Raw genomic sequence first — 27699 nt, 5'->3', positions numbered from 1 at the left:
ATGCATTTGAAGAATAAGGGGTTAACTAAAAATGTTCTAGTAAGGCGGGGACAAGGTAAAATTTGTGGTTTGGAAAGTTTTCCCTGACCAGACAATTGAGAGTAAAGCTGTCCCAGAGTGAGACGTAGACAAAGACGCCAACAAGCAGGTCGTCCAGGCTAGAGTACCTGACTACATTAGATACAAATAAACAGGAAGCATGAGATTGGTTTTCGTACATCAGAGGAAGAAAAATGAATATGAAACCTGTGCTTGTAAATTATTTTGCATTTTTTATTTACATTTTAAATGTTATTTCCTTTCCTGGTTTCTCATCCATAAACCCTCTATGGCGTCCCCACTCCTCGTTCTTCTATGAGGGTGTTCCCCCACCTAACCACCCACCCCTTCTCACCTACCCACCCTGACATTCCCCTACACTGGTGGGCTCCAGCCTTGGCAGGACCAAGGACTTCTCCTCCCATTGGCGCACAACAAAGCCATCCTCTGCTACACATGCAGCTGGAGCCATGAGTCTGTCCATGTGTATGTACTCTTTGGGTAGCGGGTTAGTTCCTGGGAGCTCTGGTTGGTTGGTATTGTTTTCTTAAGGGGTTGCAAATCCCTTCAGCTCCTTCAATCTTTCTCTAACTCCTCCAATGAGGACTCCATTCTCAGTTCAACGGTTGGCTGTGAGCATCTGCCTCTGTATTTGTCATGCTCTAGGAGAGCCTCACAGGAGACAGCTATTATCAGGCTCATGTCAGAATGCACTTCTTGGCAAAAACAATATTGTCTGGGTTTGATGACTGTATGTATATGGGCTGGTTCTCCAGGTGGGGAATTCTCTGCATGGCCATTCCTTCAGCCTCTGCTCTAAACTTTGTCTCCATATCTCCTCCTCTGAATTTTTTCTTCTTCCTTCTAAGAAGGACTGAGATATCTGCACCTTGGTTGTCCTTCGTGAGCTTCATGTGGATTGCATCTTAGCTGATTTGATCTTTTTGCTAATATCCACTTATCAGTGAGTGCATACCAAGTGTGTTTTCCTGTGATTGAGTAGCCTCACTCAGGATGATATTTTCTAGTTCATTCCATTTGCCTATGAATTTCATGAAGTCATTGTTTTGTTTTGTCTTTTTTGTTGTTGTTTTGTTTTTTCTTTTTTTTCGGAGCTGGGAACCGAACCCAGGGCCTTGCTCTTGTTAGGCAAGTGCTCTACCACTGAGCTAAATCTCCAACCCTGAAGTCATTGTTTCTGATAGCTGAGTAGTACTCCATTGTGTAAGATGTACCACATTTTCTGTATCCATTCCTCCGTTGAATGGCATCTGGGTTCTTTCCAGCTTCTGGTTATTATAAATAAGGCTGCTATGAACATAGTGGAGCACGTGTCTTTGTTGTATGTTTGAGCATCTTTTGGGTACACACCCAGGAGAGGTAGGGCTGGGTCCTCAGGTAATATAATGTCCAATTTTCTGAGGAACCTGCAGACTGATTTCCAGAGTGTTTGTACCAGTCTGCAATCCCACCAACAATGGAGGAGTGTTCCTCTTTCTCCGCATCCTCGCCAGCATCTGCTGCCACCTGAGTTTTTTTTATCTTAGCCATTCTCACTGGTGTGAGGTGAAATCTCAGGGTTGTTTTGATTTGCATTTCCCTTAGGCATTTGTCGATTCTTGATCTTAGAGCATAAGTCATTGGTGTTTTGTTCAGGAAATTTTCTCCAGTGCCCATGAGTTCCAGACGACCCCCTACTTTTTCTTCTATTAGTTTGAGTGTATCTGGTTTTATGTGGAGGTCCTTGCTTCACTTGGACTTGAGCTTTTACAGGGCAATAAGATTGGATCGATTTGCATTCTTCTACATGCTGACCTCCAGTTGAACCAGGCAAGGATGTAGAGAAAGAGGAACACTCCTCAATTGTTGGTGGGATTGCAAGCTGTTACAATCACTCTGGAAATCAGTCTGGAGGTTCCTCAGAAAAGTGGACATAGTACTATGTGAGGAACCAGATATACCACTGCTGGGCATATACCCAAAAGATTCTCCAACATATAACAAGGACATATGCTCCACTATGCTCATAGCACCCTTATTTATAATAGCCAGAAGCTAGAAAGAACCCAGATATCCTTCAACAGAGCAATGGATACAGAAAATGTTGTACATTTACACAATAGAGTATTACTCAGCTTTTAAAAACAATGACTTCATGAAATTCATCTTTTTGGAAAAAGATCTTTACCAATCCTACATCTGATAAAGTGCTAATATCTAATATGTACAAAGAACTCAAGAAATTATTTTGCTTTTATGTACTTTTTGGATGAACATGGCAGTTAATAAAAAGATGCTGTGTTTCAGATTTCAGGAACTTTTGGAATAAGCGCTTCATCAAGAAGTCACAGAGCGCTGTGTAGTGAAAGATGGTTGTATTCAGTTGTAAGCTTGCCTAAATGAGTACTGTTTTTTCTTACTGTTAGTTTGTGTGTAACGACAGCAACAAAATTGATACTGGCTTTACACACACTCTTGTGTTATATCGTGTAGTTTATACAAAGCTTTGACCCCGACGCAAATGATAAGGTTTTAAAAATGAGTAGTGTCTTTATTCCTGAAAAAGGTTTTATTGAATTTCATGGGTGTTCCACAGAATTATAGAATAATTTGCGCTGTAGAGTTTATCAGTCGTTAGCAAATTTAGTTCATCTAGAGTAGGTTTCAGTGATGATTTTTGTCTTTTTTTTTATTTGCTAAATGAAGGTATTTGCTACCCTTCAGCTTCTTATTGTCCAAAAGGAAACTGGAGTGGTTCATGGGTAAGAAGCATACTATGCCTCAACGGCCCTGACACAGACCTGATCAAAAAATGATTAGTCAATAATCATACTCTTACAGAGTGTCACTGGGGTTCATAGGTCAGACTGACAAAATCAAATAACAACATAATAACAATAGCTCATCCCTGTTTCTTCCAAATGTACAGTATCATTTCATGTCTGTGGTTTCTCTTATACCATAAACATAGCCCCAGATAATCATATAGTATATTACAAATCAAATCGACTGATAAAACACATTGACATCATTTTGCATGAGAGGTGATAGAACTCATTTTATTTTCAAAATAACTCCAGGAGGTAGACTCTCCTGCTAACCCTATTTTACAGTTGAAATAACTGAGTCAATAAGATAATAAATCACTTTCAAGGGCAAGATACTATTATGGAAGTGGTCTATCAGTCAGCTCAGAGCTCCCTGTCTCCACCACTCTTCTAAAATGTACTGACTTTGAACAAGAGTGCTGACCTGGCTATGAGGTTAGATGAAATGTTCATCACACATTCCATGAAATTTATAGTCTATTGCTTCTTCCTTCTATACAAGACATATAAATATTCAAAATTGCTTTTGCTTATTTCCTATGATTTTTCATTAAATTAAATTATGAGTATTATTTCCTTTGCTATTTTAATACAGTTTGCAATCATTTTTAATTTCATTATTATATTAAGAGTTTCAAGCTTTCATGAGGAAATGTACCTCTGGACTTTAAACAATCTATTGTTCAGTACATGCAACAGTGATTATGAACAGGATACAATGAATTAGAGAGATATAGCCAGGAAGCTTACCCAACTAATCACCACCTTTTAGTTTCAAACATTGTATATCTCTACAAAGTAGAAATGGGCAGAAGTGACCACAGTAAGTTCTATTTATAGTAAGTGCTGTTTATCTTCCAATAAAAATTTTTCTTTAAAAACATAATGAAATAAAAAGGCTCATCCTTCTCCCATGTTCTGCCACTGACTGCAAGTCTTCTGGAGGTCTTACCAGCTGATCTATTATCCCTTCTGCTCTGTGTGCACTGCAGTTGTTCCTACCATGGCAGGTGTAGAATTCCCAATTTCTTTCTCTTACAAAGTAATGAAATTCAGTAATATGGCTATACACATATTTCTTTGACTATTTCTGGACAAATAATATTCTCATAGGTGAAGATAGTGCATTAAAACTATGAAGTTAATTTCAATATGTGATAGTCATGTTGCAGTCTCTGAAACATATTAGTTTATCTAGGCATTTGATACTTTTTCTATACTTCCACAAAGAGAGAATACTGTCTTCCCCTTTGAAAGAATACATGTGAATGTCACAGGACTGGAATCTGCACTACTCACTATAGTATTGCTGTGATGGTGACCATGACCAAAAACAATTTGGGGAGGAAATGGCTTCATTCTTTTTAATCCATTACCCAGAGAAGTTAGCTCAAGAATTCAAGGCAGAAACGTGGAAGCAAGAACTGATGAAGAAGCCACAGATAAGTGCTGGTTACTGCTCTTCCTTCCTGGGACCACCATCCAGAGGTAGCACTGCTCACTGTGAAATGGGCCCTCCCAGGTTAATCACTAATTGTTTCAGAGACATGCCTTCATACCAAATTTATAGGGAGGCATTTTCTCAGCTGTGGTTCTCTGTTCTCAGATAACTCTAGTGTCAAGTTGACAAATACTAGCCAACACAGACTTACAGCTACTTTGTAACATGCTTCTCAGCTACTTTGTGAGATAATAGGTCAATTTTCACAAATTTTGGCTTCCATTTCTCTGCCAGTTCTACTCACTTTTAAGTCAGGTTAGATTTTGCTAAGGCTGTCACAACAAAGTACTGCTCAATGGGTAGTGATGAAAATACAATTTTTGTGTCACAATTATGGAATCTCGATTAAAAAAAATCAACCTGGCTCACGGTTGAATTCTGAAACTGTGCAGGAATATTCTCTGCCTTGGACTTCTCTTAATGTAGAGAGCCCAATTTCTTGCATAGCTTTTTTCCCTCTGTGATTCTGTGTTCAAAATTTTGCTTTTATAAGAATCTAGTCCTATTTATACCCCACAATAACAAATGTATTTTAACTTGATTTTTTTACAAAAAGTCTATCTGAAAATAAATTTACTTCTAATATACCAAATGCTAAAGTTTTAATGTATAAAAGTCAAAATAATTTTCTTTTTTAATAAAATTCTATTTATTGTAAGAATTTTATCGAACTTTATTTTTTAAATTTTATTTAATCTTTTTTTTTACACTCACGATTTTATTCCCCTCCTTTTCCACACTTCAACTGTTCCACATCCCATAGCTCCTCCTTAACCCATGTCACCAGGAGCATGTCCCTACCACCAAATGTTCCACCCCACCTCACCTCTAAACTCCCTGGGGTCTCCAGTCTGTTGAGCGTTAGGCCCATCTTCTCTGTCTGATCCCAGACCTGGCAGTCCTCTGTTGTATATGTGTTAGGGGCCTCATTTCAGCTGGTGTGTGCTGCCTGGTTAGTGGTCCAGTGTCTAAGACATCTCGGGGGTCCAGGTTATATTTCTGAATTCATTATTCATATAGTTTGTGATAATTGTTCTATGTTGAAATGTATTTCTATGATTTTATATTAAAATGTCTCTTCATAATTTAAAACTATTAATTATTTATCATTTGTGTATCTTTTACTTATTATCAACTGTTTAATTATCTATCCATCATTTACCTATGTCTATCAATCGATCTGTCTATCTTTTTATCTATCATCTATTATCTATCTACTTGCCTACCTATTATCTATTTCTTATTATCATCAAAGAATCGTCTATCATCTCTTTGCTTATATTATCAATAAATCTTTTATCTCTCAGCTATCTGCTTATCTATATATCTACTATTCATATATCAGAGTCAGTCAATAGGTAAAGAAGGGAGACAAGTTCTTTTTGTTGTTGTATATCCTGTTTCACTTATAAAAAGGTCTATTTCAGAGAAAAATGATTGACATGTTAAAACTGTATGTCATATTCTCTTTCTTTTTAAGTTGGTTCCCATCAATTCTTCTGCTTCTTGTCTTATTAAAATTGTTTTGTTTTTGATTCTCTTCAATCAATTTTAGAATTATAATGTTAGATTTGTATAGACACCTACCAGGCGTTTAATTGAAAATGCACTCACTAAGTTTTATTAAGGATATAGATAATATCTGTGCATCTAACTATGTAGCAGTACACATAGTCTCATATGTCATTTTAGCTCATGTTTATACTTGAGCACTGCAAAGAAATTAATATATGTCACTACCGCTTTTTTTTTTTTTGATGATACAGCTCTCAAAGCAATGTTGGAAAGCTAAAATGAGAGAAACCATTCTTTCTGATCATTAACACAAGATGTATCACATGAAGATCATTCTCGAATATAGACATTTGTAAAACTTTCAAAAGGAATCATTTTCTCAGGCCACTTGTAAAGACAGATGTTACTGTGGTACTGGATATACTCAAAAATAAACACAATCTTAGGAAAAATTAATTAACCAATTAAAAACTGGGTATATCAAAAAATTTAAGGACTAGAAACTATGGGAGAAGAGCCAGCTTACACCCACTCATTCAGCACATTCCCCTCCCTCCCAAAACATGACCAGGTTGCTGACATCCATTTTTATGATAGCTTGCCAATTTTTGCTTCAACAAAAGTGTGATAGAGAATAATTTATTGCAACCTGTCTTCTCCAATATTGATAGATAGATGTGCATTTTTCTAGTATTTGCGTGTTTATGAATAGTGCTTTTGACTGTTATGAATAATGGATATTTCATATAACTTGTCCTGTTGAGATGTGAATATAATCATACCAGAAAATGCCTAAATGCCTAGAAATAAAATACATGCACCACAAAATATTCCCATAGTCACACATTTGTTTAGCAACCATGGCCAATAAATTGAACAGATTAAGTTATGGAGTAGGACAGGTAAAGACTATTTGTCACTTCATATTTTTGTCTCTACTGGCATTTTCAAGATTTTTTTTAAATTCAGTAAGTTCAGTGACTCTGTATAGTATCTCATTATTGCTTTAGTGCACATGAAAATGAAACTCATAAGTTGAGCATGTTGCAGAAAGAGCATTTACATGTTTTCTGTCCAGGATGCATCTACAGCTTTTAACTGTTTTCAGTGGCTGTACATCGTATGTTGTAGTTTTGTATTTGATGCTCACATACTACTTCTATGAGCGCCAATTGAAAAATTTAGTTGATTTAGTTCCTGGGAGCTCTGGGGGGGTGGTCTGGTGGGTTGATATTGTTGTTCTTCCTGTGGGGTTGCAAACCCCTTCATCTTCAGTTCTTCCCCTAACTCCTCCATTGGAGATGGTTGGCTGCAAGCATCCACATCTATATAGTTAAGACTCTAAACCATCAACCAAAGAGTACACATGAAGGGACCCATGCCTCCAGCTGCATATGTAGCAGAGGATGGCTTTATCAGGCATCAAAGAGAGGGGAGGTCTTGGTCCTGTGAAGGCTTGATGTCTCAGCATACAGGAATGCTAGGGTGGTGAGGTGGGAGTGGGTAGGTGGGTGGAAGAGCACCCTCTTAGAAGCAGTGGGGAGGATGGGTAGTACAGGGAGTTTGCAGAGGGGAAACCGGGAAGAGGATAACATTTGAAATGTAAATAAATAAATTAACTAATAACCAATTAAAAAACAATAAAAATGAAGGTTTAATTGGTAAGTAGGTTTAGCATTACTAGGTACTTACAGTCTTTAATATTTATCTCAGTTACATTTATCATCACAAATTCATGGTTCTTTATCACTGATACCATGGCTTTTTACCATTCTAATTTATCTTAGAGATATATGAAAATATTTTAGTGTGGTTACCAAGGTTAACTTTTTAACCATCCATTTAAAAATAACATGAATTAGATGTTTGTATATGATTTTTGCTCATAGTAGTAGTGTATTTAAAACCTTATTTGTAGAATATTTTAAGCTTATATGAAATGATATTGCTTAGATAATTGTGATTTCTCTTTATTACCTTAATTTAGTGCTAAACTCTATTAATTGTTCAGTATTTAATAGAATTTTGGTATAATCATCTTCTTCCAGATTGTTGGGTAGAACTTTCAATATTTTTCAGAGATGTTTGTGAAAGGCCTTCTTTTTCTTTTGTTTTATTCTTGTGTATGCATGCAAACAAATGTGTTCCTGGATTCTTGAGCATTTTGCTGTAGCTGTTAACAGGATTTAGATGTATCTTAGTTTGTTGATTCTTTTCCATTCATATGTGCTATTCCTTCACAATTCTTCCATTCTTTTTCTTTGCTGTGCTATCTGCAACAGCAAATTATAAATCCCACCCCATTCACTGGCCACAGCATACTCCTATGAAAGTGTGGTGCACACAGCTACCATGACTTTGAGTCATTCTGTCTCTGTGATTTCTCACAGGCTGATGGACATACGCAAAAAATTTTTTCTTAAATTAAACGTCTAAAACTTTCGATTCACAACCTCTCTACCTGAAAAACTTACTTCTTCCCCTGAGAAACTTAACGTAATTCTAGACAAGATGCATATTGATTACATATATGAATTATGGAGCTGTTGGTAGTATACCATAAAAAATTATTTTACAAGTATTTTCCATGTTTACACTATTATTAAAGAAGATGCAATTTGCATGCTGATAGGGTCGACACACTGCTCATTAAACTATGTGAGCTTCTTCCCTTCTGTGAGACCCTGAAGGTTTTCCTACCTTATGTTTAAGGACTTATCCTACTACCCTGTTAGTGAATACTTATTTATGTAGTTCACAGTTCAAGACTTGAGGCAAGCAATGGAGCATCTACTTTAACCTTCGCTCCAGCACCCAGCTGACGTTATAGATTATCCCGTCTTCAACTGGTTATTAGAATCCCTGCCAACCCACCTTACTGTCATGACATTTGCCTGCTTTTTTTCCTCTTCCGTGATAACAAAACCATTTTATGGCCTCAACCTGAAATGCTTAAAGATCTTGAGAACAAAATGTTCTCCGTACTGTAATTGTATCTGGAGTAGTTTTCTTAATTAAATACAGATTGTTCAGTTTGACATCACAGCATGAAACTTCTAATAATTTCCGGCTAACTCAAGGAATTAGCATTTATACTTTTTTTTAAAAATTCAGACATCCGTCATCCAGTCTTATCTACAGCTTGTTTTGTAATCCAGATGGACACATCACCTTATTGCCCTAAAAGTGTGGATGGTCATCTCCATAAAATTTAGCCTATAACCTATGGAGTACGTTAGTTTTCTGAGCAAACACATGATATGATTTCGATTTTATAATTATTTGTTAGATTTTATATTTTTAAAGAATTACTACTATACAGACAGTTATAAGTGCTTAAACCCATTTTATTTTATTCCTAAAGTCATGATTTAATTTTACAGTTTAAAGCATCTTTGTTTCCAGGGCAACAGTAGCCACTTAAGGCAGGCTCTTATATTCTGCTAATAATCTTTCTGATTCTTTTCAATTTTTCTTAATATTTTAAGCTTTGGATACTTAAAGTTTAGTTTCATTCATATTGCATTTTACTTTTGTTTTTGTTTTAATTTAAAAAATGTACAAAGATAAGTCACATTTCCTTGGTGTTACTCTTCATAAAATCCAAAGCTCTGAAGGACATATAAGATATAAAATACTGTTTTTTTTCCTCAGAGAAATAGAATAATGATAACAATGAAAGAAATACAAAATTTTATTCACTAAATTCAAAACAATTATGCTATATTTAAAAAGTATTCAGTAGTGGTAGCCATAAATTTAGATCAGTTTTATATTTAAATCATGAATTTCCAATATATATATTATGTATATATGTCAAGCATGTGCTAAGAAATTTACATTACCATTAAATTTCTATAAATTTTCTTAGACATATAAGTAGCTTCATAACTATATAATAATATATTATATATTTATATAATTATATTATATTATATAATAATATAATAAGGCATAGAGCCATTTAAACAATGACTGCAAGTTTAAATGGGTAATAAATGAGGTTTCAATTATATATATCTTGGACTAAAAGTTACCACCACCATAATGCCAACACAATAAAGAAATTGGTCTTAGTTTGCTTTCTTGTTGTTATGATAAAGCAGTAATCAAAAACAACTTGGTGAACAAAAGGGCTTACATGGGTTACAATTCTCTGCTATAGTCCTTCACAAAGGGAATCCAGAGCAGGACCTCCAGGCAGTCACCTCGAGTTGGGAATACTAGCACAGACCATGGAAAAACATTGCTTACTGGCTTGCTCTCAGGCTCACATTTAGCTACCTTCCTTAGAGAGTCTAGGCTCTCCAGTAAAAAGGTGGCACCATCTACAGTGGCTGGGCCCATCCACATATATCAGTCAGTTTGTCTGTCTGTCTGTCTATCTGTCTGCCTGTCTATCTGTCTGTCTGTCTATCTATCTATCTATCTATCTATCTATCTATCTATCTATCTATCTATCATTTATCATATTCCTACATTTGTGTATTTTTAGGAAAATACATTTTTATCAGCCCCATAGGATCCTTCATCAAAGTATTCAAAAAATGTAGCTATGCACAGACTATGCACAGAAATGGTCTGAAGATGAAACACAACCCTAAGGGGATTAAAGAGTGAGGAATGTCACCTTCACATATAACGATCACAGACAGTTCACAGAATTGAGGATATTTGTGTTGGACCTTTAATGATGCAAAGAATTACTAAATATAGCAAACCGAAGTGCAATTCAGAGCAAACACTAAATATGAAGACAATCTAATTGTGGAAAGTCTCATAAATTGACAAGTCATATAGTTTTAACTGCTTTGGTCATTCCTATTGGGATACTAGGATTTATCTCAATTGTAGCCAGTTATCACTGGAAATATGGAGAAGACAATATGTGGGAGGAAGTCAACAGTAACTAGTAATAATATATGCTGTTTCCCAAGCATATAGTAAGGGTAAATGTGAGACAGGAATCATAATGTCTCTTCTAATGTAACTGTGCTGGACAGAATGTTCATGTGGAGTGTTCTTGCCCAGTAACAGCTGGATTAAAGCTGAAAGCTGTACATGTATTTCTTTTTATATAGAATAAGTGGTATTTTAAATATTAAATCTAAAGAAAAGAAAAACAAAGAACAAAAACTGTCCCTATGAAAGAAATTGTGGAAGGCAATTGGGAAGGAAAGATTTGGAAAATTTAGAAGAAAATTTGTCTTCTATGTTTGTTTACTATTTGAATATTTCTCTTTGATCTGACACTTCACAGGCAGGCAATGTTGGTTAAACTAAATGGGATGCTTTGTCTCTTTGAGACACTTAGGAAAATATACAGTATACTCAGAAAACTTCCAGTTGCATGCATATATATATATATATATATATATATATATATATGTACACACACACACACACACACACACACACACACACACACACCCATGAAGGGCATGGATACCTTAAAGACAGGCTCACTTGTTTCCCAGTAAGAAACCTGCTTGGACAAAGTCTCTTAAAATCTTTAGTTGTGTTTGTATGTGTTTATGTCTGCGTGCATTATGTGTGTATGTATGTGCATGTGTGTATGCACATGCTTGGGCATTTGTGTGTGTCATATGTTCACATGTGGTGTTATGTGTGCATGCATACATATGTGTAAATGCATGTGAATGTGCATGAATGTGTGCACATACATGTGCATGCTTGTATATGTGTGTGTTCATATGTGTATGTGCATATGCATCCATTCTGTGTGTGTATGTGTGTGTATGTGTGTGTGTGTATACATTTATGTGTATCTATTTGCTTATCTGTTGTTCGCTTGTTTCATAGATCCCATTTGAAAAGAATACTTTGAGTTATTTATAAGTTAACTTTAAGAGGGACAAAATTGTTTAAAGATATTTTTTTAATGATAGGTTGATAAAGATACCTGTTGGAACATCACCAATGTAAAATGGGAAGAGAGGGCATTTTCCAAAAAACTAAGGGTCACACCACAGCTACTTGAGCATTGTAAGCCATAGCAGACACCTAACATTATCATGAGAAGCCAACCACTGGATATTTGAGCACACCTGGGATTCTAAATTGCTCTCCAGAGCTGCAACAGTACCAACATGCTCCATACTTTTATAAATATCAGTCTTTTCTTTTTGAAAGTATGCTAAGCAAACCTCTGCTTCTCCTTTGTCCCATTCATGCTCGTTATTTTCTTTTCTTTTAAAATCGTTTTTAGCTATGACAGGTATTTTCCCATAGCTAGTGTATGGCTTCATGCATTTTTTGTTTGCAATATGGTAAATGACATGCATGATTGTAAGAAAACAGAGTTAATTCTTTCAAAGGTGGTGGGAGGAGGGTGCACTGTGGTACATAATGTTCTTCATGGATATCCCAAGCATTAAAATCCTTTGTAATTAAAAAATTAACACCAGAGAAAGCGTATCAACTAGTTTCAAAAGTAGTAACTATTTTCAGAAAGACTTGCTTAGGTATCACCAGATCATTCATCACAGAGAAGTATAACCCTCTTAATACAAAATTGAGATCTTTGTTGTTTTGTTAATGCTGTGTATCTGTGCTAAAACACCTTGTCCTTTAAGTAGAAGAACACGTGGCTTTGCATTCTGTCTGATATGTGAAATGAAACTTCTGCCTGGTTATGGGTACGAATGGTATCAATTTAGATAGCTTCTGAAGCTGAATTATTTTCGAAGCAGCTCCTTGGAAGATTATTTTTAATCAGAGAGTAAGAGAGGCAGGGAGAAAAGGAGAGGGGGAGATAGAGAGGATACTCTAAAGTCAGAAGTAAAGTGAGCTCCAAGACCTGTGTAGTTCCTCTGATTCTACAAAGAGGAGCATTCCAAAGGCAGTTTTGGAGTGACGACATGCCCACCTTTCATTTGTATTCAATCTTTTCTATTCCAGACTGCGTGATGATTCACAAATCCATTCTACTAAAGACCATGACATGACCTATGAAGGCACTGAGTGGGTCTGGAATTAGCAAGGGATTACCATAACTTAGGCAACAGAAAGCTATAGGAGAGAAAGGTGATAAAAGGATTGGATCTTGGCTCAATTATGCTTAAATCTTTCTGTTCTCAGGATCAGAGCAGGCAGCAGTTGAAAAAGGACAGGACAGAATTCCCAGTGGTGGTTAGGCCAGAGGCTCCTCTCTATGGTTTACTCCTGGGAATAAAGGCTTGCTTAGCTAGAACCTCCCACGGGTAATATTTCGTTTTCCCAGACACATTTCAGGCAAAGTAATATAACACACACAAGAACAGTAAAAAATAAAAGATGACAACAGAGTTTATATGGCTTTATCTGCATTTTAGGAAACTTGTGAGTTGTATACACTATGTATTACATGTTTGCACTTTATTACAAAAAGGCTTCAATCTAGAAAGAGTTCTAATTACTCTTGGAAAAATTAAAATTAACTCTTAAAGCATAAATCTGTGGTAAACAGAATATGCACATGAGTACTAAGCGCTCTCTCTCTCTCTCTCTCTCTCTCTCTCTCTCTCTCTCTCTCTGTGTGTGTGTGTGTGTGTGTGTTTATGCAATATATTGGAAGCACAAAAGTATTACCAAAACATGGGCTTCTCTCCCATTTCCTCTCTCTAACAGTGTTTTTTCAAAGTCACCATACAAATGTCTTTTGATATTCTGTGGAGTGACATCCCCCAAATATTCACGGTATGTTGAAATATATCATGAGATAAAAATGAATTTAGAGCTAAGCTTGATGGTTCACACCTATAGTCTAAGCCCTGGGTAATCCTAGAAGGATGGTTGAGTGCTTGAGGCCAGCTTTATGAGAAGAGAATTTGCTTAACACTTCAATCTACCTGGCCTATCAAATGTCAAGGCTTAGCAGCTGGGCAATGCAGTGTCCTGCAGAGCATCTCCAGTTCATGCTGGTAACTATGGTTCGCCAGGTTATTCAACAGCTCTAAGTACCCTGCAGAATATCCCCTGTTCACGCTGGTGTCTATGGCTTCAGTACCTATTCAACTCTAAGTACAGTGCTGTATCTCACCATCACTGTAAATATCAGAAGTAAATTCACAACTAGCTCTTCTGGTAACTCTGTGCTGATGGTAAGTCACTGTAAAACAAGAAGAAAGTCAGATTTAATTTAGTCATGGGCCCCCATTGTTGTTCATCTCTCGGAATTCTGTGCTTTTCATAGTCCTTTTGTGATACTGTTACTTTTATTTATTGTTTTATTTTGAGATTATAATAGAACTAAAGTATTTTTTTCCCTATCCTTCATTCAAACTCTCTTATATACTCCCTCCCCATGCTGCTTCTCAAATTCGTGGCCTTCTCCACCTCCACTAATCATTATTGCATGCTTCGAGAAAGATATTTAAATCTAAGTTAGCCAGATAAATTTCTGTATTGATCCAATATGTGCTTTATTTATTCGTGCCTGGTCACTGGACAATCTCTTCTCTCCATTCTTATGGAGAAGAACACAGGTAAGCAGTGTATGCTGGCACGCCATCTCACAGGGCATTGAATACTTGTTCGACAAGATCTGGGTCCTTATAAACTGCATTAAAGCATTACTGGTGCAGATGCCGAATCTTTTAAATTCTTATTGTGAACACCTCATGTGATTTTTTTCTTCCCTTCTAAATAAGAGAAGACATTTGAGGCTGCAAGGTGTTCGAAGATGCTTGGGAGGAGAAATGTGCTACCCAGAAAGCAGTGGGAACCAGGGAACTAAAGAAACAAACCAAACGAAAAGAACAAGTCAGCAGGCTGAGCTACAGACTTTTCTAAGCAAGGCTGCTGAACATCCGTTAGATTTTGAGAGGACTTCACGGTTGTGCCTACATAGATCTATCACTGTCCCCAGTTTCTACTGTTAAGAACACTCAGGGAAGCATTCAAATAAAGCAGGATCACCATGGCAACTGGGAACATTATAGAACTGAGAAGAGGAAGGAACAGAACACACAGCAAGGGGCCAAAGGGAAGCATGCACTTCATTTTCCAAAACCTTCCTAGTAGATACAAACCTTTGTGTGATTCTCCCCCAGTATACAAGATAAGGAAACAGAGATTTTAAAATACACATGAAGAGAAAATGAGGAGGCTTCAGAACTTCTACATGTTAGCATTTCTTTTACAACAACAAAAGTGATAAAATTTTGCCATTTCATAAATAGTAAATTAATATTTTTCCCCTGCCCGAATCCAGTAAAAACAGAATAATGGGCTATCTTCTGTCCTTACAACGTTTTACAAGTAGAGAGTCAGACAAATGTGCCAGTGTCCGTTGGCTTTATGTGCCTTAGGATGTAGTGATTCCTTTGATGTGAAGAATCAGTGGTTCCTCATTGCACAGCTCACAGTGGGCATGTTTGTACTGGGCTGAGAGGTTGTCTTTTTCTGGAGGTAATAAAGCCAGCTTAAGAAGACATACTCTGCATCAGAACACTTTTTGTCCCTTGATCTTCAGCATTATGAGAATGCATTTTGCATAAATCTCCAGGAGCCAGTTTGGCTTCACTGTTTGCATTTGCCATTCGTATATGAAGTATGGGCATGTTCATTTAAGATTATGATTCCAAGAGCCTTAGTTCACACAGGTTATAATGATAGCTACTCTTGAAAAGGTAAGATGTGGCTTTCCAAGGTTGCAGATGCTGGAGTGTAATATTGTCACTGCACTACTGTCTTCAGGACCCAGTTTTCTCTTCTGAAGCCAGGAATGCACACCTCTAATTGCCATCAAGATTTATTTTCTAAGAATTTTCAATATGGACAGTTTTCAAAATAAGTGTCATTATCCATGGCAGTGAGTCTCGATGAACATAGAGAGGAAACATCGTTGTGTCTAGATATGTGTGTTTGGGTTTACACTTCAACATTGGTTTTTGTTTTACAGGAAGTCATGAATAAGGGTTGGAAAAAAAGATTAAGGAGAAGTCCTGTCCTATAATGACTGGGGAGGACAGCTCTGTGGTAGGGTAGGTGCTGAGCATAAGTAAGATTCTGTTTCTTGGTCCCAAGCGCTACAAAATATAATTTAAAAAATAGAAAGGGGAAAAGTGTTCTGATGCATCCCTATTTTATATCTCTTTCTTTGTGTAGCCTTTCAGTTCTGAATCATGTCTAAAGGGGGCAAGAACAGTTTGTTCTAAAGATGCAGAGATCTAAAATAGAACAAATGGAGATGCAAGGAAGTTACTTTTAAAATCTTGACTTCCCATAGTAGAGACTTTCTATAAAATTGCCCATTTTATTTTTCTTTTAATTTAGTAAATATGATTTTGACAGGAACGCGTCCTAGGCTAGTTCATACTCTTTGTGATCAAGGATAACGTAGATCCTCTCCATCCATGTAGAAACCTGTTGGGATTACTGATGTGCACAGCGTCTCCTTTCTTATAAAGTGCTAGGAATTGAACTCACCCAGGCTTTCTGTGTTAGTCACTCTATAAACTCAGCTATCTTCCCAATAGCCAGTCATCAATACCCAGACAATATGCTCCTTTTTAAATGCATTCAAATACAACCAACAGAACCTCATCAAAGACAGAAAATATGCTGCTTTTGTCCTTGCTTTTGTTCTCTTTGGTGAAGTATAATATAAAACACAGAAAAATTCTCTGTTTTTAAGAATAATACATGAAGAAATCCAAGCCCTAAGAAAATTAAAAACCTCTGGTTTCTATTATAAAATGTTCAATTATGCAGCTCTTTGCTTTTTTAAATGAATACTGTATTAATTTACTATTATCATCATCAATTTTAATCTATGCTTTTGTGCATAGAAGTAATCACAATTTTAACATTAAGTGGTTACGAAGGAAAATTCAGAACCTCTCATACTAGATATTGATTCTCCATGAGTTACAAGAATTAAAACAATCACTCTTGTCATTTGTGAGTATTTATTCCTTTGATAGCCTATAAACTATTATTTTAAAATTCACAGAGAGTAACCTCACTCTAATTGTGTGATTGTTCAATAAATTACATCACCTAAAGCTTTACAGATTTAAAATGATATTGTTTACCGGGTATAAATAATGCAAAGAAACAATATGTGTAAAATCAAAGAGTACCTGTGGTGGAAAAAAAAACAAGCCTTACACCTTTTAAAAATGATGCATACTTTTCCTTACAGAAACTTTTCAGTTTCATGAGGTCCCATTTGTCAATTGTTGATCACAGAACCTGAGCACTGGAGTTCTGTTCAGGAAATTTTCCCATGTGCCAGTGCCTTCAAGGTTCTTTCTCACTTTATCTTTTATTATTTAATATATCTGGTTTTATGTTGTGATCCTTGATCCACTTGGACTTGAGCTTTGTGCAAGGTGATAAGTACGGATCAACTTGAATTCTATATGCAGACTGCCAGTTAGACTACCACCGCTTATTGAAGATGCTTTCTTTTTCCCACTATATGGTTTAGGCTTCTTTGTCAAAGATCAAGTGTCCATAAGTATGTGGGTTTATTTCTGGGTTTTCGAGTCTATTCCATTGACCAACATGTCTATCTCTGTACTAATACCATGCCGGTCTTAGCACTATTGTTCTGTAGTACAGTCTGAGGTCAGAGACAGTGATTCTATCAGTTATTTTATTGGTGAGAAATGTTTTGGCTATCCTTGGTTTATGGTTTTTTTTTTCATATGAAGTTGAGAATTTCTCTTTCCACAACTGTGAAGAATTGTGTTGTAATTTTGATGGGGATTGTGTTGAACCTGTAGATTGCTTTTGGTAAGATGGTCATTGTTACTATGTTAATCCTACCTATCTATGAGCATAAGAGATCTTTCCAACTTCTGAGGTCTTCTTCAACAGATGCTGATATTTATGGTCCACCATTTGACTGAGGTTGGGGATCCCTATGGAAGAATTAGGGGAAGGATTGAAGGGGCCGAAGAGGATATCAATTCCACAGAAAGATCAACAATCCCTGGGAATCAAGATCTTCCAGAGACTAATCCATCAAACAAAAAGCTTACATGGGCTGATCCAAGTCCCCTGGCATATATGTAGCAGAGGACTGCCTTGTTTGGTCTCAGTGGGAGAGGGTGCACCTAATCCTGTAGAGACATGTTGCTCTAAGGAAGGGGATACTGAGGCAGCACCCTCTCAGAGGCGAAGCGGGGTAAATAGTGAGGTGAAAAACTCTGTGAGTGGGACCTGGAGGGGAGGCAACATTTGGAACATAAATAAATAAAATAATTAAAAAAATGATACATCTGGTTTCTGCCTGCACCCAGAGCTGACCCTGTGACACAGCTCTCTGTACCCAGATCCCGTGTGATTCCATTATATAGTGTTCAATTATTCCTGAACATAGGGCCTGCCATGGAGTGGTTTTGACCAGTGTTACTCCATTGGAGAAAACTGGTTTTCCCTCTTAGGAGGTATACATGACAGTTAAGTTGTTAACTTTTACCCTGGTGGCTAGTGCTTTATTCATTTATTCATTTAAAAAATATTTCATTTTAAAAATATAACAACATAAATAAAATAAGATAAAGGAAAAACTATCACATTAAAAGCAGACAAGATAAACCAACAAAAAAGATAAGAGTCCAAGAGAAGGAACAGAGTCAGTGACCCATTAATTTGTATAATCAGAAATCCCACAAAAAAATACTAACCTATGTTATGTTTATAATATAAATTCAGAGAACTTTGTGCAGACCTGTGATAGCTTCTGTCACACTATGAAAAATAGATTTCTATTTACTCTTATTAAGAATGTGTAATTTAGAATATTTCATAAAATAAAAGGAGAAACAATACAAAGTCTATCAATAGAAAGTGGAATAATGTATAAAGTGGAATCGCTGTTGCAAATTCACATAGACATCTATATATAGTCATTTCCTAGAGGAGTGACATATATTTGTAAAATACACAGTATTTATTCATGTTATAGGTGAAATCAATGGTTTAATAATCCCTTATATTAGGAGTTTACATCAATACTGACCTTAAATTGATTTGCAGTAGCAATCTACAGAAATATTAAATACATATTTATTTGCTTTGAATAAACAACCAATTAATATGCTTTAAAATGGGTAAAAATTGTGACTTTTAGGCTAGAAAATTACAATGACCAAACCGAGATCAATGTTCAAGACTGCCATTAAATACATGTGATACAAACATTGGTGTGTCTTGTGTCCTAGATTTTTCTGGTAGTAGATATAATGTCACAATGAATGTGAGGAGCTTCTTAAGGATGTAAGCCTTTCTTTACTAGTTTCTTAATGAAAAATAAATCATATGATAGACAGAAGATGCATCTTTTGTTCTGTGTATGTATGTACTTATTTTGAGGAGAGACCGGACTTGTTTACCCAGACTAGCCTCAAACTCATGATCATCCTGCCTTATCTCCCAAGAATCTAGAATTGGAAATAGCACCTCTGTGCCCAGTTTAGCACTCTACAGAGTTGTTAAGGCTTCTGTCTTTCTTGGGAGCTATCCCTATTATTAATTTTTTGTTTTTCAGAACTTAGTACCCATGTGCAGGTATGAGGTCAGAATGTACCTGGGTTATTTTTCAGCTTCTTGTGCTGCTCTCAAAAGCCTTGCTTTGAAACTCTATAGTAAGCTGTCAACTGGTCTTTTCATGCACATAGTTTTTTTTTTTTTTTTGGTCCTTTATCGCTCATTAATTTCTGGGTTTCTTTGTAATATTACATTTTTTTTTCATCTTGCTCACTAGCACCTTGAAATGAAGCTGTCTTGATGTTCATTATGCAATCTAACTCACAAAGCTTGTAAGGGCACTTGTATGTGAAACACAGTTGTCAAACTGTAGGACTGTGTCATGTTTTAGGACATAACCTTTGTCAGATATACCGTGTAGAAACTCTAGTCATAAAGAGAGAGGGGAATAATGGCTGCCAAACATTATCAAATGGGAAATTCTATGTTTTTGGTGGTATATTATACTTCCTTTAATTTTAGTTACCTGCCCTCTATTTAACAGTTTCAAAATGAATTCTATAACACCAGTTCTGATATACAAGCTTGCTGTAAATATTGGTTTCGATATGAATGTGTTAATTTATTTTTAGAGGGAACACCTATCTCTCTAGGTCATTTTCCTGACATTTGGCCTGGATGTACCTGACCTTTTCAGGGTGAAAGCATCATACTCTGTCAGACATGATCTGAAATACGGGCTGCTAAAAAGATACGAAAGCATTGCAATGTGTGTGAGGCTTCCTCTAATGCTATATTTCTACTTTTAAATATCCAGACATGTAATGAATTCTGTGTCCTGAAAGTTCCAATGGAAAATGATTCAAGATGAGTCTAACTGTAGCAGGAAGTTCCCTGCATGACAAGGTTGCAGTTGCTGGGCTATATCTTTCCTGAACAGAGTTCTGCAGGGATGGTCATGGGTGACTCTGGGATTTTTCTCCCAACCACCTACTTAATTAAAGAAGTTTCCATTTTATAGTTTATGCTCCTCTACATTTCAAGTCATGCCTCTTTTCTACAACTAGATGGAGGTGAAATTTAACATGATAAATTTCTGATTGGACCAAACCTGTACCTCAGATCTTGGCATCTGGGAGACTGATGTCTATAGTTTCTTTGTTTGACATGAGATAAAATAGTTTATAAAGCCCATGTTGAATGTTGGTTCCATTCCACTTCTCCTTTGTGATAGATCAAAGATTAAAACAGACACAGAAGGAACACCCATTCAGAGCCTGCCCCACATGTGGCCCATACATATACAGCCATCCAATTAGACAAGATGGATGAAGCAAAGAAGAGCAGGCCGACAGGAGCTGGATGTCGATCGCTCCTGAGAGACACAGCCAGAATACAGCAAATACAGAGGCGAATGCCAGCAGCAAACCACTGAACTGAGAATGGGACCCCCATTGAAGGAATCTGAGAAAGAACTGGAAGAACTTGAAGGAGCTCGAGACCCCTTATGAACAACAATGCCAAGCAACCAGAGCTTCCAGGGACTAAGCCACTACCTAAAGACTATACATGGACTGACCCTGGACTCTGACCTCATAGGTAGCAGTGAATATCCTAGTAAGATCACCAGTGGAAGGGGAAGCCCTTGGTCCTGCTAAGACTGAACCCCCAGTGAATGTGATTGTTGGGGGGAGGGCGGCAATGGGGGGAGGATGGGGAGGGGAACACCAATAAAGAAGGGGAGGGGGAGAGATTAGGGGGATGTTTGCCTGGAAACAGGGAAAGGGAATAACACTCGAAATGTAAATAAGAAATGCTCAAGTTAATGAAAAAAAAAACCTCATAGAAACAGATATCAAGTGAAATTTTGAAGGAGATGAGAGAGCAAATAATTTGAAATCTTTTTTTTTTATTTAGAGAATACTTTATTAGTTTTTGTAATCAAACCCACGTATATAAGACCTTACATATTTAATACAGTGTGTTACCCCTGTACAAATGGAAAAAACTTAAGTTCAACATTTCTAGACCAATATGGCTGTTAATTTCTGTACAGTGCCAACTCAACACAGTAAACGGGGATACTTTTTTCGAAAGTTGACAGCACAGGTAAAGTTTCAAAAAATTCAAATTATATATCTGTATATATATATTTATATTTATATAAAAGGCCAATAATAGCAGTGTGTTATGCATCAACAGCAGCAACAGCTTTTCCAGGTTCTGCAGTCATCTGAACAAAACTGTAGAGACATCCAGCACACTCCATTAAAAAAAAAAAAGTAAAAAAACAAAACCCGAGAAAACAGCACAGTTCTGTTACTCTTGTGGTACCTGGCACCATTTTTTTTAAATTAGCTTCTCAATCATCATCTGGAAAGAAAACATTCTGAGCAACATCATTAAAAACAGCTCTGATAAAGCACGGTCACTACTACGTATCATAAAGCAGGTACAAGCTATTTTACATCCACAGAGGTATGATACAGTACTGTCCTACATCTATAATACTAGAGGATACAATTTAAAAGGCATTATTTGAGACTTGATTCTACTTTTCCAGCAGAGGGCCCAAAGGATGGTGTGACACAGCTTTGTAAAGAAACATACTCTAGACAGGATTTCCTTTCACTAGTGGCACACTTCTAAGGATTCATTCTCTCCATGAATGTCAGCTAAAACCGTTATTAAAAAAATGAAATATCCCTAGAACAAAACCGTATAACCACCGGATTCACATGAAGATGACCTAGTGGAGACAAGCTGGACCTCACCTTACCAACAAGCTATCAAATCTGTTATGTTTAAACAGTGAGACCTCCAAGGAAGGAGATGCCAAGTAGTGCTTCAAAGCTTCAGACCACAATCAAACACAGCATCCTTTTCAACAGAAGCAGAAGCTCATCTGAATATGCTCATGGATGCTGACATCAACATTTAATCATCTCCTCACTCATCCAGGAAGAGGGGGAGATCAGTTACTACTGTACTTTAATGTGTTCAACCAAATCACCATATTACAAAAATAGCAAGCTGCCATAATAAAAAATAAGGCTCCTCTATCCAGCACCAGATAGCATCATTTTACTTTCAAGCCTAGAAATTGCACACTTGTATATAAACCAATCGAAGATGAGGATTGAGAGTTCATCTTGGTGGATTTTTCCTTTGATGAATATGAAGTGTCCTTCCTTATCTTTTTTGATGACTTTTAATTGAAAATTGATTTTATTTGATATTAGAATGGCTACTCCAGCTTGCTTCTTCTGACCATTTGCTTGGAAAGTTGTTTTCCAGCCTTTCACTCTGAGGTAGTGTCTGTCTTTGTCTCTGAGGTGTGTTTCCTGTAGGCAGCAGAATGCAGGGTCCTCATTGCGTATCCAGTTTGTTAATCTATGTCTTTTTATTGGGGAGTTGAGGCCATTGATATTGAGAGATATTAAGGAATAGTGATTATTGCTTCCTGTTATATTCATATTTGGATGTGAGGTTATGTTTGTGTGCTTTCATTCTCCTTGTTTTGTTGCCAAGACGATTAGTTTCTTGCTTCTTCTAGGGTATAGCTTGCCTCCTTATGTTGGGCTTTACCCTTTATTATCCTTTGTAGTGCTGGATTTGTAGAAAGATATTGTGTAAATTTGGTTTTGTCATGGAATATCTTGGTTTCTCCATCTATGTTAATTGAGAGTTTTGCAGGATACAGTAACCTGGGCTGGCATTTGTGTTCTCTTAGGGTCTGTATGACATCTGTCCAGGATCTTCTGGCCTTCATAGTTTCTGGCGAAAAGTCTGGTGTGATTCTGATAGGTCTGCCTTTATATGTTACTTGACCTTTTTCCCTTACTGCTTTTAATATTCTTTCTTTATTTTGTGCGTTTGGTGTTTTGACTATTATGTGACGGGAGGTGTTTCTTTTCTGGTCCAATCTATTTGGAGTTCTGTAGGCTTCTTGTATGCCTATGGGTATCTCTTTTTTTAGGTTAGGGAAGTTTTCTTCTATGATTTTGTTGAAGATATTTACTGGTCCTTTGAGCTGGGAGTCTTCACTCTCTTCTATACCTATTATCCTTAGGTTTGATCTTCTCATTGAGTCCTGGATTTCCTGTATGTTTTGGACCAGTAGCTTTTTCCGCTTTACATTATCTTTGACAGTTGAGTCAATGATTTCTATGGAATCTTCTGCTCCCGAGATTCTCTCTTCCATCTCTTGTATTCTGTTGGTGAAGCTTGTATCTACAGCTCCTTGTCTTTTCTTTTGATTTTCTATGTCCAGGGTTGTTTCCATGTGTTCTTTCTTGATTGCTTCTATTTCCATTTTTAATTCCTTCAACTGTTTGATTGTGTTTTCCTGGAATTCTTTCAGGGATTTTTGCGATTCCTCTCTGTAGGCTTCTACTTGTTCTCTAAGGGAGTTCTTTATGTCTTTCTTGAAGTCCTCCAGCATCATGATCAAATATGATTTTGAAACTAGATCTTGCTTTTCTGGTGTGTTTGGATATTCAGTGTTTGCTTTGGTGGGAGAATTGGGCTCCGATGATGCCATGTAGTCTTGGTTTCTGTTGCTTGGGTTCCTGCGCTTGCCTCTCGCCATCAGATTATCTCTAGTGTTACTTTGTTCTGCTATTTCTGACTGTGGCTAGACTGTCCTATAAGCCTGTGTGTCAGGAGTGCTGTAGACCTGTTTTCCTGTTTTCTTTCAGCCAGTTATGGGGACAGAGTGTTCTGCTTTCGGGCGTGTAGTTTTTCCTCTCTACAGGTCTTCAGCTGTTCCTGTGGGCCTGTGTCTTGAGTTCACCAGGCAGGTTTCTTGCAGGGGAAAAGTTGGTCCTACCTGTGGTTCCAAGGCTCCAGTTTGCTCGTGGGGTACTGCCTAAGTCCTCTCCGTGGCGGCAGCAACCGGGAAGATCTGCGCCGCTCTTTCCGGGAGCCTCCGTGCACCAGGGTTCCAGATGGCGTTTGGTGTTTTCCTCTGGCGTCTGGATGTGCACAGAGTGCAGTCTCTTCTGGTTTCCCAGGCGTGTCCGCCTCTCTGAAGGTTTAGCTCTCCCTCCCACGGGATGCAGAGTGCAGAGAACTGTTTATCCGGTCTGTTTCCTTCAGGTTCTGGCGGTGTCTCAGGCGCAGGGATCCTGCCGCTCCTGGGCCCTCCCCTACGGGAACCCAGAGGCCTTATACAGTTGCCTCTTGGGCCAGGGATGTGGGCAGGGGTGGGCAGTGTTGGTGGTCTCCTCCGCTCTGCAGCCTCAGGAGTGCCCACCTGATCAGGCGGTGAGGTCTCTCTCCCACGGGGTTTGGGAGCAGAGAGCATAATTTGAAATCTTAAACAATGTTATATTTTTTAAACTTTGACTAATTTTCCAAAAATTCAAAATGACTCAACAAGCCTCCTTTTTTTTTTTTTTTTAGAACTCCTCTAGTGACCTGGAAAGGAATCTGTGTAGTGTAAGAGTCCACAACATAAGTAAGCTTCATAGGACATAATTTATTTAAAGCAGATTAAAAACAAAATCCAGATTGAGAAGTGAGACTCTTCTTTTAAAAAATGTATTTCAAAGGTTATGTTTTAAAATTCCTTTGACCATGAAGGTTTGGCAAAGACCTTATGTTTTCAAAAAAGTGCAAGTCACCAGAATTTTAATTAATAGCCATTAATAATTAACAATGAATGCAGTTATTAAGTTATAGCAAAATGATTATCTAAACACTACAGAAATGGAGGCTTAGCAACTTCAAACACTGTAATTCTATTGAAGAAAGTCTGTGATTCCAAAGCTAAGAGAATTGATTTCTCACACTGGTCTCCCTTCAGGCCAGTGTCTTAGAATTCCTGCAGAGTCGGGAAATATTGCTTGTTATCCATATATCTTTATAGTTTCTAAAAATCAGAAAATAAAACTGTTTTAGAATTCAAGAAGAAATAATCCATTTAAGTCAGATGCCAAGTGAGAACCGAAAGGCAAAAGATAATCTGGAACAATAAAGGGGAAGGAAAAGTAGGAGATGGCGTAAGCTACGCAGGAAAAATTGTAGGAGAGAAGAAAGGGAAGGAGGAGAGAAAAGAAAGGAGGACCTGGAGAAGAGGAGGGGAAGGAGGTTGAGGGGAAGGGAAAAAGAAGTGAAGAAAAGGGGGAAGGGGATTGAAGAAGGAACACTACGTGTGTTAAGAAAACATCATGTTAGAAACATAACCGAGTTCTAAAGGACAACGGAAATTGTAGTCATTTGTTCATCTGGGTGCTGGAAACATTATTGTAGCCTGCTGTGTACAGTGAATCACGACAAGGAAGCAAGTACTGGGAACTTGAACTACATCTTCCAGCTGCTTTGTATTCTCTCGTCTCATACATTATACATCAGCCCCAGCTTTGTAGCCATCAGGAGGTGAAGTGGAGTGGCCAGCCTGTGCTGTAAGCATAGCTCTCAGAAATGAGAGCACATGAGAGATGAAAGCCAGAAGCACAGTTGACTTTAAGGTGCTCTTGCTGCTCTGACGTTAGTGATCCACAAAGGAAGTAAGCAAGGAGTACAAAAAGTCTGAGCTACTACGTCTCATCATTTCTGTCTAACCTAGGGCATCAATCACATCAGGAACGAGAAGGACAAAGGGGATTTTAGATGTGGCCTCCTCATGAGAGTTCACAACTGCAGGGATCTCATTACTGAGTTAAGATGTTCAGCAGAAGATTCTCATTTCTCCAGCCCACGTCCTGTTCCAAACGTCTAGGGCAGTCACAGAATAGCAGGGAGAGAGGCCACTATGGATTCCACGGCCTATTTTGAGATAGTAAACCCTGAATTCCAAGCTCACAATACTTACATTCAGGGAGTATTTAACTCTATTTGCGTTTTACAGATTTCTCCAAGGGAATAATAATGTGTTTCTTACAGAAATAAATGGAACTGTGACACTTTGTAAAGAATCTGTGTTTACTTTTGGTTTTGCAGCTCTTTTTATTATTACAAATTTAATAGTGCTAAAATAAAAAAATAGTGGATGCAACTGACACCTAGATACTAAAAAGGAAATCTTCCCTGTGATCAATCCAAAGAAGAAGAAAAGCCCAGAGAGCAAGACAAAGGCCATGTGGCTTAGGGTGAACAAATATATAAAACAGCTTTGTAAAAAGAAGCCAAACTTTTATTCTTCTCTCATATCACAAATTATCTCCCAACCCCAGTTTCCCCTCCTCCCAGTCCCTCTGCCTACTTTATCTCTCCCAGATTCATTGGTTTTACTCCATTTCCCTTCATAAAAAAGCAGGCCTCCCAGGAATATCCACTTAACTTGACCTAACAAGATACAACAAGACCTGAAACAAACCTTCATATCAAGTCTGGGCAAGGCAACACAGTAAGGAAAGAAGGGTCGCAGTTGCAGGGGAAAGACTCAGAGGAATGTCACGTACTCCTGCTATTATGAGTGCCACAAGACCACCAAGCCAACAACTATAGCATATATGCAAAAAAACCAGCTCAGGACTAATGCCAGTTCCCTGTTTGTCTCTTCAGTCTCTGTGAGTCCCTCTGAGACCTGATTAGTTGATTGACTTTGTCAACCTGCATCAAATATCAGGCAGTCTGATGCCAGATGGTTTGTTATCTGTACATTTAAACTCCATATAGTGTGGAAAAATAGTTTCCTGGCTTAATACAATGTCTAGTGCATAAGAAAGCATAATTACATTGAAACTCAACTCATAGTACCTGGCATTTTTTCCAAGGAAGATGGATTTTAAAGATAGGCAAGCCGTATTAGCTTAAGGGCTTAAAAAAATCTAGCTTGGTCTCCTCAGTCAGATAGTTTGGAGTTATTTGAGCTATTAACTGCCTAGAGTCCTGGTTGGGGAAGTTTGGGGGATTCACCAGCTTTCAGGTAATGTAAGGGATCATTTAGATTACTAACCACTTCTGGTGCAGATTGTAGGAGCTTGATATGGCCCAGTCCAACAGATAATGCAGATTGCCAGGCTGGTAATAATCTCCAATTCCCAGCTTTCTGAATGGGAGATCAGGTTTTCCATCCATTTCTCTGAGAGTCCTCTCCTGTGTGCTTAACTTAACATCCCTGGTTTCCCTGGAGATCTGTGGGCACAAGGGCCTTTGTGGTTCCATCATCCTGCTATTTAGTAACTTTTGTTCTTAGCACCGACCTGAGTGACTGAAATACATTTAAGCCCTCGGGCCAGCTCTGGGGAAAGATACTTGGATTTCATTGAGTCTGAGAATATTTGTGACATATATGTTAGGGGAGAATGTGTCTGAGCCTTAGTAGACAGAATGTACCACATCAAGAGCTTTATTATAGAAAGCAAAAGATTGAGTTTGCATAGCAAGTTTAGGTAGGTAGTGAAGCCATCTGTTTCATAGGCATAC

At 37.5% G+C, this 27699-nt stretch overlaps 1 protein-coding gene across 8 annotated transcripts in view; it reads right to left on the bottom strand.

The window, feature by feature from the left end:
* The window catches only part of Luzp2 (leucine zipper protein 2), a 400419-nt gene that overhangs the window by 209968 nt on the left and 162752 nt on the right, over nt 1–27699 (bottom strand).

This window comes from Rattus norvegicus, chromosome 1, assembly GCF_021556685.1.
Source record: "Rattus norvegicus strain SHRSP/BbbUtx chromosome 1, alternate assembly SHRSP_T2T, whole genome shotgun sequence".
Lineage (NCBI taxonomy): Eukaryota > Metazoa > Chordata > Mammalia > Rodentia > Muridae > Rattus > Rattus norvegicus.
Note: the sequence above shows the minus strand (reverse complement) of the source record. Positions and strands in the feature narration are given on the sequence as shown.